The sequence below is a fragment of the Citrus clementina genome, unplaced genomic scaffold, assembly GCF_000493195.1.
Source record: "Citrus clementina cultivar Clemenules unplaced genomic scaffold, Citrus_clementina_v1.0 scaffold_5, whole genome shotgun sequence".
Taxonomy (NCBI): Eukaryota; Viridiplantae; Streptophyta; class Magnoliopsida; order Sapindales; family Rutaceae; genus Citrus; species Citrus x clementina.
In genome coordinates this window covers 19,300,829-19,320,716 of record NW_006262201.1, presented here as the reverse complement: position 1 = coordinate 19,320,716, position 19,888 = coordinate 19,300,829, and the positions used below count along the sequence as shown (strand labels likewise).

Below are 19,888 nucleotides of genomic sequence, written 5' to 3'. Positions count from 1 at the left end.
GGTACCTTAACAAGTATTCAACATCAGGCGCCTGCTGGTTTACACTGAGCGGCGAATTTGGTGCATGCCCTCCTCGGCAACCATGGCGGATTTTCCACAAATAGGTAATCAAAACATCGTCGCGACATCTCGATCAAAAATTGAAAGTGCGCAATTGGTCCAACCAATCAATTTCTTATTCTTTCGAAGTGCTCTCCGAATTTTTGAATAGCTTATCCCATACTTTGCAAAAGTACGAGGACGGAGGTGTGGGTGTTCTCATACCTAAGCCGAACTTCGTGCCGCTAGGGTATGCCGGTTTTTCTTCACCCTCGGGTCTTCTTTGACCCTCCCTCTCTTTGTCTAGGTAGCTTTGTCATGCTTCCGCAGAAAGGCTACCCCTGGGCTGTTCACTCCATTGCCTATCTTGGCTTTACACAGATCGTCACGATCTAGGCATATCAAGTACCTTGGCTGGTCCTGTGATAGGTTAGTCATAACTGACAAGCGTATGGCGAGAATTGCATATAACCAGATGCGAGGGTATATTAATGGCGATAAATGAATGTAATCTGCATTCTAAGATCGAAGTGGCGAAAAATAAAGAAAGAACTCACATCATATTTGTTGAGAAAGAAAATGCATTTATAGATAACGAAAGCGTTGATCAATACATGACTTAGCTTTGTTACCCTGAGGAGAATGGGAGACCGCAAGACCTCCTATTCTTTTCATTTGAAAATTAAAGAAACTCTAAAGTTGTAACTGAACAACATAGGGCATTTGGGGTACCCTATTTGGCCTATCACACAAAAACATTAAAGAAAGCAAATAACAGCAAAAGACTAAAGGTTGAGACACTGTCCTTTAGTAATATTTCCGTAGCATTGCAGCGTTCCAGGGGTGCCTCACAATTGTGCCATCCATGTGGAGTAGCCTGTATGCACCTGTCCCAACGGGTTTGTCGATGCGGTAAGGTCCTTCCCAATTTGCCCCGAAAGCACCTTCGTAGGGTACCCTAGTGTTCTGAGTTACCCTTCTCAAGACCAAGTCTCCTTTCTTGAAGGATCGAGGGCGTACCCTTTTTTCATATAGACCCGAAATGCGATGCTGATATATGGCTGTCCTCAGTTCTGCTCTAGCCCTTTTTTCAGCCACCAAATCAAGGTTTGAAGCAACCAAGGAGGTGTTCTCGGCCTCATCGAAGTATTCAACCCTGTGAGAGGGTACCCCGATTTCTGCAGGAATCACTGCGTCAACACCGAATGCGAGGGAAAACGGGGTCTCCCTGGTGGAGGTGTTTTGAGTAGTCCGGTATGCCCACAGTACGCCAGGTAGCTCGTCTACCCATGCTCCCTTTCTTTCCTCTAGCTTCTTCTTCAGGATACCTTTGATAATCTTGTTAACGGCTTCGACTTGCCCATTAGATTGGGGGTGGGCAGGTGTAGCAAATCGGTTGGCTATCCCCAACTCCGAACAAAAGCTTCGAAATTTTTCATTATCGAATTGCTTGCCGTTATCACTGATAATTGCATAAGGGATTCCAAATCTGCAAATGAGGTTCTTCCAAATGAATTCGGTGGTTTTCCTTTCTGTGATGCTTGTTAGTGGCTCCGCTTCCGCCCATTTTGTAAAATAATCTACCGCCACGATTGCATGTTTTGCTTGCCCCTTCCCGGTAGGTAACGGGCCAATGAGGTCCACTCCCCACATAGCGAAGGGCCAAGGGGAAGATATAACTGTTAGCTTCTCTGGGGGTAGGTGGGGTACCCTGGCGAACCTTTGGCATTTGTCACAGTTTCGTACCATATTCTTGGCATCTTCCCGCATGGTTGGCCAGTAGTACCCCTGACGGAGAGCTTTTTGCGCCAGTGATTGTGCTCCATAATGATTGCCACAAATCCCCTCATGTATCTCCCTCATGACATACTCGGCCTCGTCGCTTCCCAAGCATTTAAGGTAAGGAAGAGTGAACCCTCTTCTGTATAGGGTATCCTGGATCAGGCAATACCGGGCAGCTTTATACTTTAGTCTTCTCGCTTCACTTTTATCTGAGGGGAGGTCTCCATCCTTGAGGTGCCTTATGATAGGCTCCATCCAAAGTACCTCGTTGGACAGTGATCCTACTTCCAACGGCTCTAGGAGATCAATGCTGGGGGCGGGTATGTGTTCTGTTGTGATGGGGCCAGCTGACTGAGCTACACCAAGGGACGCCATTTTTGCTAGGGTATCGGCTTCGCTGTTCTCCAGTCGGGGTACCCTTTCCACTTTAACCTCGCAAAATTGGGACATCAACTCTCTGGTTTTTTCGAGGTACCCCTTCATGTTTTCCTCTTTCGCTTGATATTGTGCGGTAATCTGGCTTACCACCAACTGTGAGTCGCTCTTGACGTGTACCCTTTTTGCTCCCAAAGCCTTCGACATCCTCAACCCCGCTATGATTGCCTCGTACTCGGCTTCGTTGTTTGAAGCCTTGAATCCGAATTGCAGGGCGTAGCATATTTTCACCTTGTTCGGGTCGATTATAATAACTCCCGCGCCACTTCCGTGTGAGTTAGAGGAACCATCCACATATATTTCCCAGACCTGCTCCTCTTCATCGGTAGGTGGGGTATCTAACAGGTATCTCAGATCGCCTTCACCACTTGAGTCATTGGCGAATTCCGCAATGAAATCAGCAATGGCCTGAGCTTTAATCGCTGAACGAAGCTTGAAGATGATGTCGAACTCACTTAATTCGAGGGACCATCGGAGAAGCCTTCCGGACATGTCTAACTTCTGAAGGATTTGCCGGAGGGGAAGGTTGGTGACGACTGCAATGGTGTGAGCCTGAAAATATGGTCTGAGCTTCCGTGCGGAGACAACCAATGCCAAAATGATCTTCTCAGAGGTGGGGTACCTTTTTTCGGCATCAACCATAGCCTTACTAGTGTAGTAAATAGGTCGTTGTACCCCATTATCATCCTCTCGGAGTAACACAGAGCTGGTGGCATGCTCGGATACGGCGAGATATAGCAGCAGCACCTCTCCCGGCTCAGGTTTGGCAAGTAGTGGAGCATTCACGAGGTACCCCTTCAGTTCTTGGAAAGCCTCTTCGCAATCGGGTGTCCATTGGAGCTTTTTACCGGTCTTCAAAGCTTTGAAAAAGGGCTTACACCGGTCGGTAGCCTTGGAGATAAAGCGGCTCAGAGCAGCTACCCGGCCTGCCAAGCTTTGAACCTCCTTGATGGTGCTTGGCGATTTCATGTCAAGAACTGCGCGAATTTTATCGGGGTTGGCTTCAATCCCCCGTTGTTGTACCATGAAACCGAGAAACTTTCCCGAGGTTACCCCGAATGCACATTTTTCAGGGTTTAGCCGCATCTGATGTTTTCTCAAAACGGTAAAGGTATCTCTGAGGTGCCCCAGGTGTTCCCCCGCATGCACCGATTTGGTGATCATGTCGTCTATGTACACCTCCATGGTGCGCCCGATTTGTTCTTTAAAAATTTTGTTCACTAGCCGCTGGTAGGTAGCCCCGGCATTCTTCAAACCAAACGGCATAACCTTATAACAGTATAACCCCCGGTTGGTGATGAAGGCTGTTTTCTCTTGATCGGGTTCGTACATCGGGATTTGGTTGTACCCGGAGAAGGCGTCCATAAAACTAAGCATTTCATGCCCCGCTGTTGCATCAACCAGCTGGTCCACCCGAGGAAGCGGGAAGCTATCCTTGGGGCAGGACTTATTCAAGTCGGTGAAGTCCACGCACATGCGCCACTTTCCGTTTGATTTCTTGACAAGAACAACGTTGGACACCCAATCGGGGTACACTGCTTCCCGAATAAACCGTGCTACTAATAGGCGGTCTACCTCTTGTTCAATTGCATCGTACCTCTCTTGATTGAAGGCGCGACGCTTCTGTTTGACCGGTTTATTATGCGGGCTGACATTGAGTTTGTGACATGAGAGAGAATGTGGGATACCCGGCATATCCGAGTGGGACCAAGCAAATACATCGAGGTGCTCACATAGGAAGGTGATGAGTTTCTCCCTTTGTTCCTTCGAGAGGTTGGAGCCTACTTTCACTGTCTTTGTTGGGTCGGTGGCGCAAATCGAGACTGAAATAAGATCTTCAACTGGGGTACCCCGCATTTCATCTTTCAATATTCGGGGATCCAAAGGTGCCTCAACTTCACATCTGGGCTCCTCCTGGTCCCCGTGAGGTACCCTCGAGCTATCCCCCGTAACTGCTTCCATCTCCCTTGGTGAAAACTCCAACTTTTCTCGTGGGTGGGCTACTTGAGGAGATTTTTTCAGTACTGTTCTCCGCTGTCTAGCAAGTGCTCGCTTTGAGGGGGAAGGTGTGGGCTGGCTGCCACTAGGGTACCCCTTCATTGGCGGATCTGAAGCTATTTGGTAAGTGACTTTGGAGGCCACGGAATAACATCCACGAGCCGATTGCTGGTCCCCTTTAATGGTGATAACTTCTTGGGCGGCCGGGACTTTCATGGCGAGATAGTGCATGGATACCACCGCTTTAGTTGCTACTAAGAACGGCCTACCCAATATAATATTGTAGGCACCCGGGTGATCTACAATAAGAAAATCAATCATATGAACAACACGGTGAGGTACCTTACCAAGTGTAACGGGCAGCGTAATGATGCCTTTTGGTATAACCATATCTCCGGCGAACCCAATAAGAGGCGTAGCATATGGGGTGATCTTTGGCGACTCAATCAATAGCTGATCCAAGGCGCTTTTGAAAATGATGTCAACGGAGCTACCGGTATCTACGAGAGTTCTTGCTACCTTACCAGTGGCAACCTTCAACGTAATTACGAAGGCATCATCGTGGGGGTACGAGATGCCCTCCGCATCTTTTTCTGTAAAAAGGATAGGCGGGGGATGGTGGGGTACCTTCGGTGCACCCCATTCATTAAGGTTGACTTCTCTGCCCATATTGGTGGTTATCGACAACGATCTACCATAGCCTTTGATAGCCCTCCTAGATTGGCCCGCTAAAGTCGGTCCGCCCATGATCATTCGGACATACACGCCTTTCTTGTGTCCAAGGGGTACCTCTCGTTCGGGACTGCCATCAGCTACCCGCTTGCCTTTATCATGTTCCGCAGATTTCTGAGCTTCTCTCATGCCAGCAACAAATTCTTTGAGGTACCCGCTGAGAATCAAAGATTCAATTTCTTCTCGCAAGGTGAAGCACTCGGCTGTGCTGTGACCAAAGTCCTCATGGAACTCGCAATACTTCAGGCTACGCTTCATGTTGGGGTACTTCTTCATTGGCTTAGGAGGGCGGAGGAGGCCACTATCCCGAATATGGTAGAAGATCTGCTCTGGGGATCGATTCAGTGGGTGGTAAGATTCATACCGAGGCCTCGGCGGTGGCTCTCGCTGATCCGGTGGTGGCGATCTTGGAGGTTGGGGTACCCTTGAGGCACCCTGAGGGTTATACCCTCGTCCCCGCAAGGCAGCCCGTGGAGGGCTCCGTGCTCGGGGCACCCGCGGTATTGGGGCCTCCACCCTCTTGGGCTTCTCCTTGTTCTTTGTAACATCGGCCTTATCTTCTTGGCGCTTCAATTGGCATTTTTCGTCCATCTCCACTTGTTGCAACGCCCGAGAACGGGCTTCCCCATATGAAAGTGGACGCTTCTTTTGAAAAGAACGCCATAACTTACCCAACCGTAAATTTTTCTCAAAATGGGTCAATGTGTATTGGTTTCCAAATGCTCCGGTCCGCAGCACCTCTTGGTGGAAACGACTTACATACTCCGCCAAAGGCTCGGCTTCCCCTTGCTTGATAAAGGCAAGTTTGGAGGCTACCCTATCTTGAGTGGAAGCATAGGAAAACTCTTTAGTAAATTCAGATAACAATTGGTGTAAGGAAGATATGCTACCCGCCTTCAAAGAGCGAAACCATGACTTCGCGGGGCCCGTGAGTGTGTGTGTAAACATCCTACACATGGCGCTCTCATCTACACCCTTAATAAGCATTTGGTCACGGTATAGCTCAGCATGCTCCGAGGGATCAGTGGTACCCGAGTATTGGGGTATCTGAGGCATGGCAAACGCCTCGGGGAGAGCTGCTGTCCTAATCTCCATAGTGAATGGCGATTGGTAGGTCATTGGCGTTGGTGCAGCTGTGATGTTTTGCTTCTCGGAGAGGAGCTTCACTTGGGCTTCCAGGTTCTCCATCTTTTCCACAAGTTCGAGGGGTACCCTCGGTGTACCTGATGATGTCGCCGCCATTTGAGAAGCCCTTTTGGCGTTTAACTTCTCACGGAGATCCTCGTGGGTACGCTTTGCACGCCTCGTACCCTGGCTACTGCGGGAATTGCAAGAGGCGGTGGAACGCTCGTCGCGGGAGCCCATGGTTTGAAACTTAGAACGGGTACCCGATGGCCTAGGCTTTGGCTTGCTGGCCTCGGGTACCCCTCTTCTGACCATAGCTTGGTCGTCCGTTTGAGGTGGTGGAGCTTCTAGCGTCACTGGTGGAAGTGAACTTTCGGGTGCCCGAGATCCAACCGCCCTAAGTATTGCGTGAGCAAGATCCTCAAAACGCTTGTGCGAAATAGGTTCTTCTTCTTGGCGAACACCCGTCGACTGCTTGACACTCTTGCCCTTACTGATGCGGGCTACCCTTCTCGCGGGATCACTGCCTTCACTGCTGCTGTCCTCTCTCATCCTTGTAGGATCCCCCATTAAACCTTCGGGAGGTACGTCGGGTGCCATGTATTGGAGTACACACAACAACTAGTTTGGTAACCGTGGAGGAGGCTTTTTGTGCGTCTCCCCACAGACGGCGCCAATTGTTTTCAACTGATTTTGGGGTAGGAAAATCCAAAATCAATCTTCAACAATGAATTTATATTTTTGGGGGAGATGGGGTACCTCACTAGTTTATTGTGTGCGGTGCGGTGTATCTGAAATGCGGGGAGGTGAGAAAGGGAGAGAGAGTGGTAACAATGGTGGAAGATCAGAAACAAGAGAGGTATCCTTCAAAATGAGCTTCACGCCTGCAAAACAATGAAATAGAGGTTAGAGGTGAAGCCAGGGGTACCCCGGCGTTCACACTCCGACGCTCAAGTTAGCAAACTCAAGCTTTTATTGCAAAGAGAGCTAGCTAGCCCTCTGTAAATTAGGGTTTAAGGTTGAAGAAAACCTCTTTTTTGGAGTGTGAGTGTTTTTGGGCGAATGAGAGCATGATGGAGAATGAAACCTAGGCGCCTTTATATATGGAGTACCTTAGCTGCCACGTGGCATACCCTTTTTGGCTAACGTCCTTTTACCGCTTTTATGATTCTTGGGGCCGTTATGTGCATGTTCGCGGCGTATCTCATCTTTTGGAAACGTGGCGTGCGCTGGAGAGTGGTCCAGGGTACCTCTGCAGTAGCTGTCGGGTAGGCGGCTAGGGACCACTGTCCTTGGGACAGTGTCCTTCACTTTTGGCAGAGGTAGCAGACGGCTGTCCCTCCTTTTAGCACGTCGCTTTTGATTCTTAATTCTGACAAAATCAAATGATATCTTTTAGGAGGCGGAGACGTTTCTCATGGCGGATATTTTCGGTGGATTCTCTTGCATCCGCTTTGCCGGGTACCTCGAATTACATGGGGTACCCCCTATTACGCAGGGTACCCCTATCTGTATGGGATACCTCTATTTGTATGGGGTACCTCTATTTGTATGGGGTACCTCTATTTGTGTGGGATACCTCTAATTGTGCAGGGTACCTCTATTTATACGGGGTACCTCAAGTCATGTCGGGCACCTCGGATTATGTAGGGTACCTCCGATTGTGCTGATATCATTCCATTGGCTGACACGTGGCGCTCTATTACCTTTCCCATCTTTCCCTCAAACACCTACGTATGTGTTTATAAGAAGTTATGTGAAGTGATATGGATGGAATTACCGAACCGAACTGTTTTATTTGATTATGGACTTTAAGTCATTCATTACTTCGTAACTAAAGAACAATAAAACAAGGAAAAATAGAAGATTATGTTAGAGCGCGTTTGGTACCAGTTTTCTTCGTACATTTTTTAGCATGTAACCGTCGGGTTCGACCCGCTTTTATTTTAACGGTTATAATCTCCCTAATTAAATAAAACTTTATACACTACAAGAAAAATAGTTTTCAGTGACACTTGTCTTATGATACTTTATCAAAAAATATTAATACATTAAGCCATTTTCTGTGTTCCCTTTTAAGTACAAAGAGGACACCATTAAGACACACATTTTTCATTTTATATGTACCAAAAAATATCTATATATATATAAATAAACAAGTACATAGAAACCCTCAGTCAACATAACCCAAAATTTCTCAAACATAAGGGTTTTGTTTATTTAATTATACCTCATTTGTCCCTAAGTACCAAATTTATTCCCCATTACATAGATATGCTCCAAGAAGGAGAGAAAAGTCAAAAATACCCATAAAAATGATTTATGAGTTTGTAATAGTACGTTTTATTTTAGTGCTTGCACACACACACACACACTATTGCATAAAATGTAGTGATATAAGACCAAAATATTCAATTTAAGTTTTAGGTGATTGAAAAATAATTTCAAGAAAAAGTCGAGTACAAAGTCAGATAGTTGAGCAAGAAGTCAGGTAAAGGAGTTGACTAAGTCGAGTATCTAGTCAAGAGATAAGTCAAGTAAGTTGAGTATCTAGTTTAGCAAAACCCGAAGTGAGTCAAGCAAGTTGAGGCATAAGTTGCATATGAAGTTGAGAAATATGTCGAGTAAAAGTAAACCTAGTAACAAAGTATAAGTTAGGAAATTAGTCTAGTGGCATACAATAATTCGGGTAATAACAGAGCAAGTTGAGTAGAAGTCAAGTAGTCGAATACAATAATTCGGGTAATAGCAGAGCAAGTTGAGTAGAAGTCAAGTAGTCGAATATTAATTTATATTTTGAACACATCCAATAGAAGTCGAGTAAATTTTTGAGAAAGTCAAGTTCAGAATATTAAATTCAACTGATATTAAATTTAGTTGACAACAATTATTAAGAGGAAATTAGTCTAGTAGCCTTTTGAACTAATCTAGTATTAATCATTTTAAGTTGTTTGAACAAGTCAAGTGGGTCTTTTGATTATGTCGAGTAAGAGTCGAGTAAGTCACTTGAATAAGTCAAGTATTAAATCAAGTAATTCTTTTTGAACGAGTCGAGTGTTAATTATTTTAATTTGTTTGTACAAGTCAAGTAAGTCTTTTAATCTCGTACAGTAAATGTCAAGTGAGTAAGTCATTTGAGCAAGTAGAGTAATTCTATTAAATAAGTTGATTGGGAAGTCAATAAGTCTTATAGTGTAATTTTTATTCCACTTCTTAATAATGTTTTTCAAAATTTTTTTAATGATAGTAGTGCCTTCACTTGTCAATGGCAACCGTACATGTTTCTGTCATTTTTAATGATGAATGGACTCAAGAAAATGATGAATACATGTTCCTCTTAATAATTTTTGTCAACTAAATTTAATATCAGTGGAATTTAATATTATGAACTTGAACATCAATTTTATCTTTGTCTACCTCAGAAGCCACTGAGGTAGAAGCATCATGTAGTGGTGGCTATATTACATCAAAATACAAAAAATTTAAAATTTATTGACAATTCTTTTCAATTTAATTATAGTTTGCAAACATGATTAGTGAGATTATCTTTGCCTACATTAGAAAGTACTACAGACTCCTTGAACTTCGTCATTCTATATATAAGTCCTTTGTCATGTTGCCAAGCTTTGCTTCTGACACAACAATATTTTGCACCTTCTTCTCAATCTTGCTTAATCTATCATCAACTTTCTAAAATATTGGAGCAACATGATCACCTATGGAGATATGACAAGGCAGAGTGATCTATGAACATGTTTTATGATATACTGCTAAGTTACTTCAATAAATCAAAACATAAAATTATTTTTAAGAAATCAACTAATTTGCAGCTTTGCTTATTTTTTTGAAGAATAGCATAGTCCTCTAAAAAGCAGACGCATTAGGTAGCAAAGAACAAAAGCCTGTAGAGGGCACACATAATGGTATTTGCGAAACATCATCAGTAATGGCTATATTCCTATCATCCACAACAACATCAACTTTGTTCTATATATTAACATTTGAACTTGTTGAATTTGGTTTGTTGTCAGGGTCATCCCATTGACAACTTAGGTTGTGCCAAGCTTTAGCTTCTACTCCATTTCCAAAATCAACAAGCATTGCATGTAAGATTGTGCAATCTCGTTACTTCTATCACTTTATGCGACATGCAATGTTGATGCTATTATAAGCTATATAATATAGATGTCAATAAAGTTACACCAAAATGATATTGATGCTTTCAACTAAATAGCTTATGTTAATGCTTCAAACCAAATAATCGTGAAATACTTATGGTATCTTCTACTTTCAAGACTTTATTCATTACATCAACCATAATCTTATTCTTACAAAATCATTTAAGAATCCTGTGAACCTTGAAATCACCCTATTGAGTTGCAAATTTTATTTTGAATTCAGCAATGGCCTCATATGTCCATATCTGTAATTTTATAATACTATAACAATATCATACTAAATTTATTTATTTATCATATAAAAATTAAAAAAACATCTTCACCTGAAAGGCAAATGGGAAACCCCAGAGGCTATATTTCTCTTTTGCATTTAGATCTAACAAACCAATTATTTTGCTTTTCCTTTTAATTGTGTTGTTCAAGCTCAACATTGTGGACTTGAATGACAAGTGACCATAAAGATAACTATTGAATTCCTTAAAATTATCCAATAAATGAATATGGAGGTTGTCAATTTTATTTTTGCACTCTTTTCCCAGCAATACAGACTCCAAAAAATATAGCATGGCAAACTTTACCATTAAGGTATCATCATCAGATTGGCTTGTTGAAAAAACTCACGTAATTGCTTCTATGTAAACTCATGATTACCCCCATGAACATATCACATACGCTATCATTATTATCTTTCTTATGCAGTAAAAGATTATGTTTTTTTGTGACAATCTAGTCCTGTAATCAAGGAAAACTCTAACATAGAAAATCTACACTCTTTTTTCCTATTTTGAAGTACATTGCCTTATCAGTTGATCATACATACTGTAATAATAATGCGTGAACATTCTACCAAAGAATTGTAAGGGTTCACAAAATGACTAAACTATGTTTCCCTAAGCATTTTATATTGTTGTTCTATGAGGCATTTTTTAAGAAGTAAAAGCACTTTAATGATGACATATTAGATACTTTCACTGAAACCACCTTCTAATAATCGTGATATGAATTATCATTAGATGCTATGATCATTTTACGTGCTTTCCAAGTCTTGAAAGTATTGAGTACTTGATTTTTAGACTTTAGCACATAAACCCAGAGTTTCCTTGATAAATCATCAATCAATGAGAGAAAGTGCCTAGCACGTCCACATGAGTTAATTGGAGTGGGTCCTCATAAGGCTTAGTAGACGTAATCAAAGATACCCTTAATTCTATGTTTAGTAGTACCAAATTCCACCTAGTAGCATTGCCTAATGTACATTGTTCACAAAACTCTAGTTGTTTAATTCTAGTAACATCCAAAACCCTATGCCTACTCAACTTGTTTAGACGTTTTCCACTAATATCACTAAGCCTTAAGTATCAAAGCCTAGTCCTATTAATCGTAACCCTGAGTAGTAACCCTAACATGCGTAGATGCACTACCTATCACAGAGTTACAGTTCAACACATAAATATCATTCTAACCTCTCTCCTTTGATTATAACTAAAAAACCTTTAATCACCTTTAAGGAATCATTTTCATCCTCAAAGCTATACCCTATATTCTCAAGCATGCCTAAAGATACAATATTCTTCTTCAAGTTCGGAGCATGTCTAACTTGTTTAAGTTCCTTAACTACTCTATCAAATATTTTAATCTTAATGTTTCCTATAATAGTAATCATACAAGTCATGTTGTTTACCATCAATACCTTGCCACCATCAATGTTTTGGTAATCCAAAGACAAGTTTTGATTAGCCTTCATATGAAAAGAACAGCCTAAGTCTAGATCTACTAACTATTCATTTTCACAAATGATGTGAGTACTAAATCTACAAAGTCATAGTTGTCCTTATTAGAAATGTTGAGTATGGTTGTAGTTTGAGGTCCTCGGATGCAACTGCTGCAACTACTGCAACACCACCTTGATTCTCTTAAAATTTTACTTTCATAGCTTTCTTTAAACTAGGCAACTTGTTTAAAATGTCCTTTTTCAATATAAAGGAAACACTTTTTACCCTTATTTTTAGACTTAGATCTACCACTATTCTCTTTGGAATCATTCTTTTCAAATCTATCCATTGTTGCTATCAAACCTTCTCCTAAACTTGAGGTACTTTTTAATTTCTTTTGTATTCTTTTGATTCAAGAGCAACCTTCGTATCTTGTATGCTTAAACTTTATTTTCCATACAGTAAGATATCCACAAAGTACTAATAAGGGTATGGCATAAAACTCAACAATATGATTGATTTATCCTTATCTTTGATGTTCACATAAATACTCTAAAGATCTATAATCACCTTGTTGAAGTTATGAATATGCTTCGAAAGAGAAGAACCTTCCTCCATTGAAAGTGCATAAAGCTTTTTCTTTACACAAAGTCTAGTTGCTAAAGACTTTGCCATGTAAATCTTCTCTAACCTCGCCTAGATACCTGAAGCAAACTTCTCACCTAAAATTTCTTTGAGAACTTCATTTCCAATGCTTAGAATAATTATAATATGTGCCTTTCCATCTTTTCTTTAAGATCCTCATCATATAAAAGACCACTCCTACTTGGATCTTTTTGTAGAGCAACTTTCAACCCTTGATGTACTAACAAGGCTTCCATCTTCACCTTCTAAAGATTAAAGTCATTCTTTCCGTTAAGCTTCACAACAACTTAGTATGAGCAATGAAATCAAGCTCTAATACTTTTTTTTTGAGAATTGAGGCCAAATTAATTGACTAGAGTAGCTCCTTGAGCAACCCAACTACTCTCTATCACAGCTCGGGTACCTTAGATCAACTCGGTTGCAAAATAAACAAAGAAACGCAAAGAAAAATTCTCACACAATAGCACTCAATAAGAACTAAAAAAGAGTAAAGAGAATAACACAGGAGATTTATGTAGTTTGGCTTCGTTAAGCCTACATCCATGGGGACAAACACACACTTGTTGAGTGTATTAATCTCCAAGGATTTTACAATAGAAATACACTATTTCTAAGAGGTTACAGAGCCTACAATTTCTCTCTCTACCCTAAAACTATCCACCTAGTTCTCTCATGAGTTTCCAAAAATCTCAACCACTTTGACCTGCTTCTGAGCTCGTGGTTGCACTTTGGCCTGTCTGCTAGCTACTCCAGGAGCAACTCTTTCAATGATATGCGCTTAAATAACTACCACAACAGGTACCTATTATCATGGTTAGTTATCCAACTATTATCTACTATAGGTAATTATCTAATCATCATGGGTAGTTCCAATTATGTCACAAAGCCTAAAATAACTTTTGCATTAGTTATTTAGCTATCATGTACCACATAAGTTAAAACTTCTACAATAGATAAGCTTTCTGTGGCATAGGTGTACCTAGCTATAGCCACATTCTTTATGGAAGTTAGAATTTATAATCATAATTTTACAACTTTCTATTCTTTAGACTTGCATATGTGTTTGTTCATTTTTTTGTTTCATTTTAATTAACTGCTGCTTGAATTATTATTTTGAATTTTATTTTGTGGGTTTTAGAATTTTCACTTATTGTTCTTGTTCAGACAAAGTAATAGGAATTTTTTTAAGATTTTTTTTGTTTTATTAATTAAAATTTTCCTTTTATTTTGGGCATATCAAGCACATCATTTGTCTTTCACTAACCAATCTATTTTTTTTCACTTGCAGTTCTTTGTTGTAGAAAGTTTGAAGTAAGTTTTGGCCTCTAAATTAATAATATTATAATTCTTTTTGTCTTTTTTTGTTCTATCTTTTTTATTTTTTAAAGTTGGATATATTATAATGAAATATTCTTGTCAACATTTGAACTCTTGAACTCTTATTAGAATATGATAGGTCATCACATGGAAGTTGTCTTATGGATTTGAAATGTAAGTGCTTGATGACTTTACTTTTCCATGACTGTTAAATATTTTTTCAATAACTGTAACATGTTTTGAAAGTATTTTATGGAGAAGAATTGCATGTGCATAGTCTAACAATTGCTTTAAATCTAGAGTTTACAGATTTAAGTTGAATTAATGATAGTAATCTAGGACATCTAAAAGTTAATTTTCTGTTTACACCAGTAAAGATATATCTACCATTTAAGTTGTTAGAGTATTCTTATTTGATTTATCATTTTCTTTGATGTAGGAGCTTTCTTATACTAAATCTTTCATATGCTTTGGAAGTAGAATGGTGATACTACCTACTTGTATGTTCTTGCCTTCTGTAAAATGTTGAGAGATTTGTCATAAGTTCTGGTGGGTTTATTATTTGATTTATTATTTATTGACAATAATAAGTTTGGATTCTTCAAACTAATATATTTTTTATTTATTCATTCGAAAGAGAGAGTTCGAGGGAGATCACATTGTTGACACTACAAGAAAAAGGACCTATCATGACAGGGAAAAACTGTCATCGTAGGGGGTGGATGACGGTTATCCTTACCGTCATTATAGCCAGCGTCAAGAAAAAAACGACAGATAAAACCACGTCACAAGTTGTGATAAATTTTACTTGTCATAATTATGTCATACAACTTAAAAGAGGGAAATTATTTTTTTATTTTATATTTTCATTATTTTAGAAAATTTTGGATTGTATTTTTTTTGTGGATATCAATTATGTGTTTTTAAAAAAATGATTATTTATTTTATTTATTAATTTAAAATAAAATTATGCAATTTTAGCTTCCTCAATTTAAAATTTAAATTATAAAAATTATATGAAAGAAAATAAATTACTAAATGCAATTAAATCCAAAACCAACGAACTAAATTAGTGAACTTTATTATCCATAGAAATATCCAAAGTACTTCTAAATTCCGAAAACATGCAATTCAAACTTTACAACATTAGTTAATCAATATTCCAAAGTCAAGCCAATAGGCCACAAAGTCCAATCCAAAACCAAGCAAAGTACTCAACATTCAGCAACATCAAATCTATGCAAAATTTAGTCTTGTAGCAGCAAAATTACAAAATGTAGTCTTCCAGCAGCAAAATCCAGCAGACCCAAAGCCAAGACATGAAAATTAATCAACATCCAGCATCAAATCTATGCAAAATTCAGTCTTGCAGCAGCAAAATTACAAAATGTAGTTTTTCAGTAGCAAAATCCAACAGCCCCAAAGCCAAGACATGAAAATTCATCAATTTGGCTATTCAATCCACGAACTAATTAATTAATTAATCAATCAAGTAAGATAACTTATGTAATTACACTAAAATGGAAGTGGCAGACCAGATTAGCAGCAATGACAGGTGAGGCAGCAGTTAAAGCCCAAATAGCAAGAAAACCACAAGCCACACCTTTAAGTTCTTTTAATCTTTTGTAGCCGCTACTAATAATAATAATAATAATAATAAAACCATCATATTAATTAATATAAGTATATAACTAAACATAGGGTTCAAGAGTTCCACATCTTAAAAGTTCCAATCATAGAGACATTTCCATCGTCCCGCAAATAATCAATCACAGCCTTCAGATTTTCTTTTTGAAAAACAAGCCATCAACTTCAGATTGATCCAATTACAAGAATACAGTTCAACAAGATAGATAATTAACCTCATAAATGATTTTTTTCTCTTTAAAAATGAAATTTTTTAAAAAAATTACGGGCTATGTAATTTCTTCCCACTAATTAATCAGCCACTTACTTCATTCAATCCTAAAGTAACATGCTTTCCTACAATGAGCCCAGATCCTGAAAAATCAAGAGTGAAATAGTAATATTGAAGACAATAATATTATCGGAGCTTCACTGGCATCAGCCCTGCAACTACTACCAAAGATCAAGATATAATGCTAATTAGTTTTCTGTAATTGGTGCTCAAGTGAATCATTTGTAGATAAAAAGCAATGAGGAGTGTTGAGTTCTTGAAATTATAATAAAGCTTACAATTCTTCTTCAAAGCACAAAGTTCCAAATTGTTACTGGGAAGAAATATGTGTAATGCCTTTGACATAATTTTACTCCATCCATTTCTTAAAATCACGAAAGGAAATTTCATTATTCATTTATTACTCAATTGGAAAATAATTTCAATGAGCCAAATTCATATAAAATATAAAATATAGATTTAAACTCTCACGATTCTTGAATTCCTGTAAGTTAACACAACTCAGTCCTTCAAAAAGCAAAGCAACAATATGTCAACTTAAATTGAACAATATGTGATAGGTGAACTGTACACCTAGACTAAGCATGAGCAAGATTAAATACAACACCTCATCAAGTTTTTCCATGAATTGTATCAGCTTTTCTTTACGAATGAACAAAATAAGCTCCATATTCCTTGGCTCCTCATAGATAGAAATGGACTGCAACAATTAAAGTGCCAAGATTCATTCACGCTTTTTATCAAATACTTGGAGATCCCCAATTCGAAGATAGTGAACATACGGCTACATGCAAGTGATTTGTCACAGTCAAGAGCAAAGCCTATGTCTGATTTTGTAGTTCTAAGCTTCGGTAATTTCAAAAAAAAGACTTTGCATCACAGTGAACGAATTTGATAACTATCTATATATAGGTCCATGCATCCATATATAGGTCCATGCATCCACAAAAAGTGAAAAAAAAAATAGTTATTAGAAAAGCCCAAATGATAAACTAGCCTAGTTAATATCCTAACACCCATCACGGTTAAATTGGCAAGGACATTTATAGCCAAAATGAATTTAATAATAAAACTATAACAATTAAATTCCAAAACAAATGAATAAATTTTTAAAATTTCATAAATAAATAAACATAAAAGACTAATCAAATAGATCCAAATTTAACAAGAGCACACCTAGGATTTTCAACTTTTACATGTATAGGGTTCAAATTTGACAAGAACACATCTAGGATTTTCAAGATTTAGGTGTACAGGGTTCGAATTTGACAAGAACACATCTAGGGTTTCTAAGTTTTACAAATCTAGGGTTCGAAATTGACAAGAACATTAAAATTGAAATGGAACACAACACTAGAAACATTATTTACCTGTAATGATCAAATGGTTGCGACAGTGGGCAAGTAAGGGTTCTCAGTTAGAGAAAAATTCAATAATAGCAGCGCACGCGTTTGGTGGGTATTCCATATAGTTCTTGGTGAGGGCCAAAATCAATAGTGAAATACAAGAGAACGTCGGTAGTGGTTCAGTGCCCATGCAAGGATTTCAGGCGAGAAGGGCTTTGTGAGTGTGAGATTGACGAGAGTGACTGAGCGAGAGACAAGAATGAGAGTGCCAACACTATGGGAAAAAAAATACGATGGTTAAAACTAAAGAGGGTTTTGTTTTTATTTAGTTTCTATCTAAACAGTGTCGTTTCTTATTTTCTCTTTTAATTTAAACGATACCGCTTATTCTTTATTTAATTTTTATTTATTTTAAAATTTTCAATCAATCTTGTAAAATAAAATCAAAATAAAAAAGCTGCTTGACGACCAAAATTGTATCACAAACTTGTCATTACTTTTTGATAGCCAAATAATTTATCACCAGTCTATCATAGATGTTTGATAGATAAAATTTCTATCACAAGTATGTCATAAATGCATGACAGAAAAAAAAATCTATCATCAGTCTATCGTTGTAGCTCTCCAGATCAAAAACTGTCACACAGAGGACTGTCATAGTAGATCCTTTTTCTTGTAGTGTGAATTTGAAGAGAAAGCTCTAGTTACAAGAGATGAGTTTAAGGGTACCTTGATAGAACAAGAGAAATTCATGTAGCAAAGTGAAATTGATCACAATGTCATCAACAAAGGAATTTTGGTTTTGATAGAAGATTGGATTCGAGCTAGATAGGGCCATTAAGGCGGCAAACCTCTCCCAACTAGTATTTAACACAGTTGCATAACTAAGTCTTGAACCGAGAATCTTGGTTAAATTAGAATAGCTCTATACCAACCGATCTACATACTCGTTGGTAATGCATTTTGTCTTTGTTTAGCAATACTTATTTAATCCACCGAGGGTAGATTTATTTATTTTTCTTATGCATTTAGGATATTTACTTATGGGAATAGGACGAAGAAGTTTTATTGAAGTATTTGGGTTGTCCATATAGAATGTATTGATACACTTGGATATGTAATTAAAGGATTATTGTAATTTAAACTTGAGTTAAACTTTTGATTCTCCATTAGTGAATTATAATCTTAGATATCAACAAATTTGGTAACATCTCATTTTGTATTTTAAATTTTTTAAAAATAAGAAATCAAATACTGAACCATAGCAATAGTATTCGCAGACACCAATACAGTATCACAACATTTTAATGTTATGGTGTCATAATTTCATGATACTATAGTAACATGAATCATTGAAACCATAATCGTAACACCACAAATTAGTGTTGATAGTGTTACTTAGTGACACTATTTCTATGTCACTGAAGATCATTTTTCTTATAGTGACATAGGTTAGAAACGTTAATGTGTAGAACAATAGTGACACAATTGGTTACACTGCTTCGACTCAGAATTTGCCATTTTTGAATAGTTTTTGTTAGTCCGTTTTATGTTTTATGAAAACAGAAGAATGTAAAACTTATCTGATGCGTTCTCTATTTTTATGTTTTTTGCCAAATCCCACACTATTTATTGTAAAAATTTTATTTACGAAGTGGATAAATATATTATTATTGTTGTTGTCATTATATTTTAGAAAATATAGTTACTTAACATATATTTATAATCCTCAATATTATTATCGATTGATTTATACTTCGTGAACTAATAAATTATAAGGCTAGTTTGGTATTGCAGTGGGTAATAAAATACAATGCTTTTACTATGTAGAAGAAATAAATTACTTATTGAAAAAGTAGCTCGCTGTTTGGAAAACTATATTGTTGTAATTTTTGTGAGCTTGAAAAATAAAGCACATATAGTTAGTAATTTTATTATGAAATTATTTTTTATTATATAATTGCCGTATATACAAGATGAAATTACCTTTTATTTTAGAGTAAGTTCAATATTTTTTTTAGTTGCGGTTATGAAATTCTATTTAAAAACTTTCATGTGAAACTTTTTAATAACTCAAGAAAATTTAAGCAATCATGTGCAAGTCCTAATTGCTGTCCCACTAGGTTTTAAAGGAAAGTAATAGGAAGCCTTAATTAAGCATTCGACTAAAAAATTGGCTATCACCTCTAATTTTCAAATTCTACCAAACAGTTTGCCAGATCCAACTAATTTGTTTCAGAATTAAAGACTATTATAGCTTATGAAATTGCACAATCAAAGAGCAGGTGAACGAGGAAATAAATGAAGTCTTTATAATATATATATATATATATATATATATATATATATATATATATATATATATATATATATGTATGTATATGTATGTATAAGTGGATAAAACTTAAATTTGAAATGCTTGCCCTTATTTGTTTTAGAATTTAAATTCGAGTGGTCAATTAAACAAAAGCCTCTTGAAAATCCTTGAGAAACCCTAGGAACAGGAGTCAATGAAAGAGGATTTGGAGGGTAATGAAAAGGAAAAATCTAGAGGCGATAGTGATAGAAGCATAAAAAGTTTGAGAGCTCGTCCTACAATATGTTATTTTATTTTAATTACAAGTTAGAACACAGGTAGAACACAGGTACACGCATCATATT

The 19,888-nt window shown here is 37.9% G+C and overlaps 1 protein-coding gene across 1 annotated transcript in view; it reads right to left on the bottom strand.

The window, feature by feature from the left end:
* The window catches only part of LOC18042927 (gamma-glutamyl hydrolase 2), a 95,603-nt gene that overhangs the window by 48,668 nt on the left and 27,047 nt on the right, over window positions 1-19,888 (bottom strand). The window lies entirely within an intron of this gene.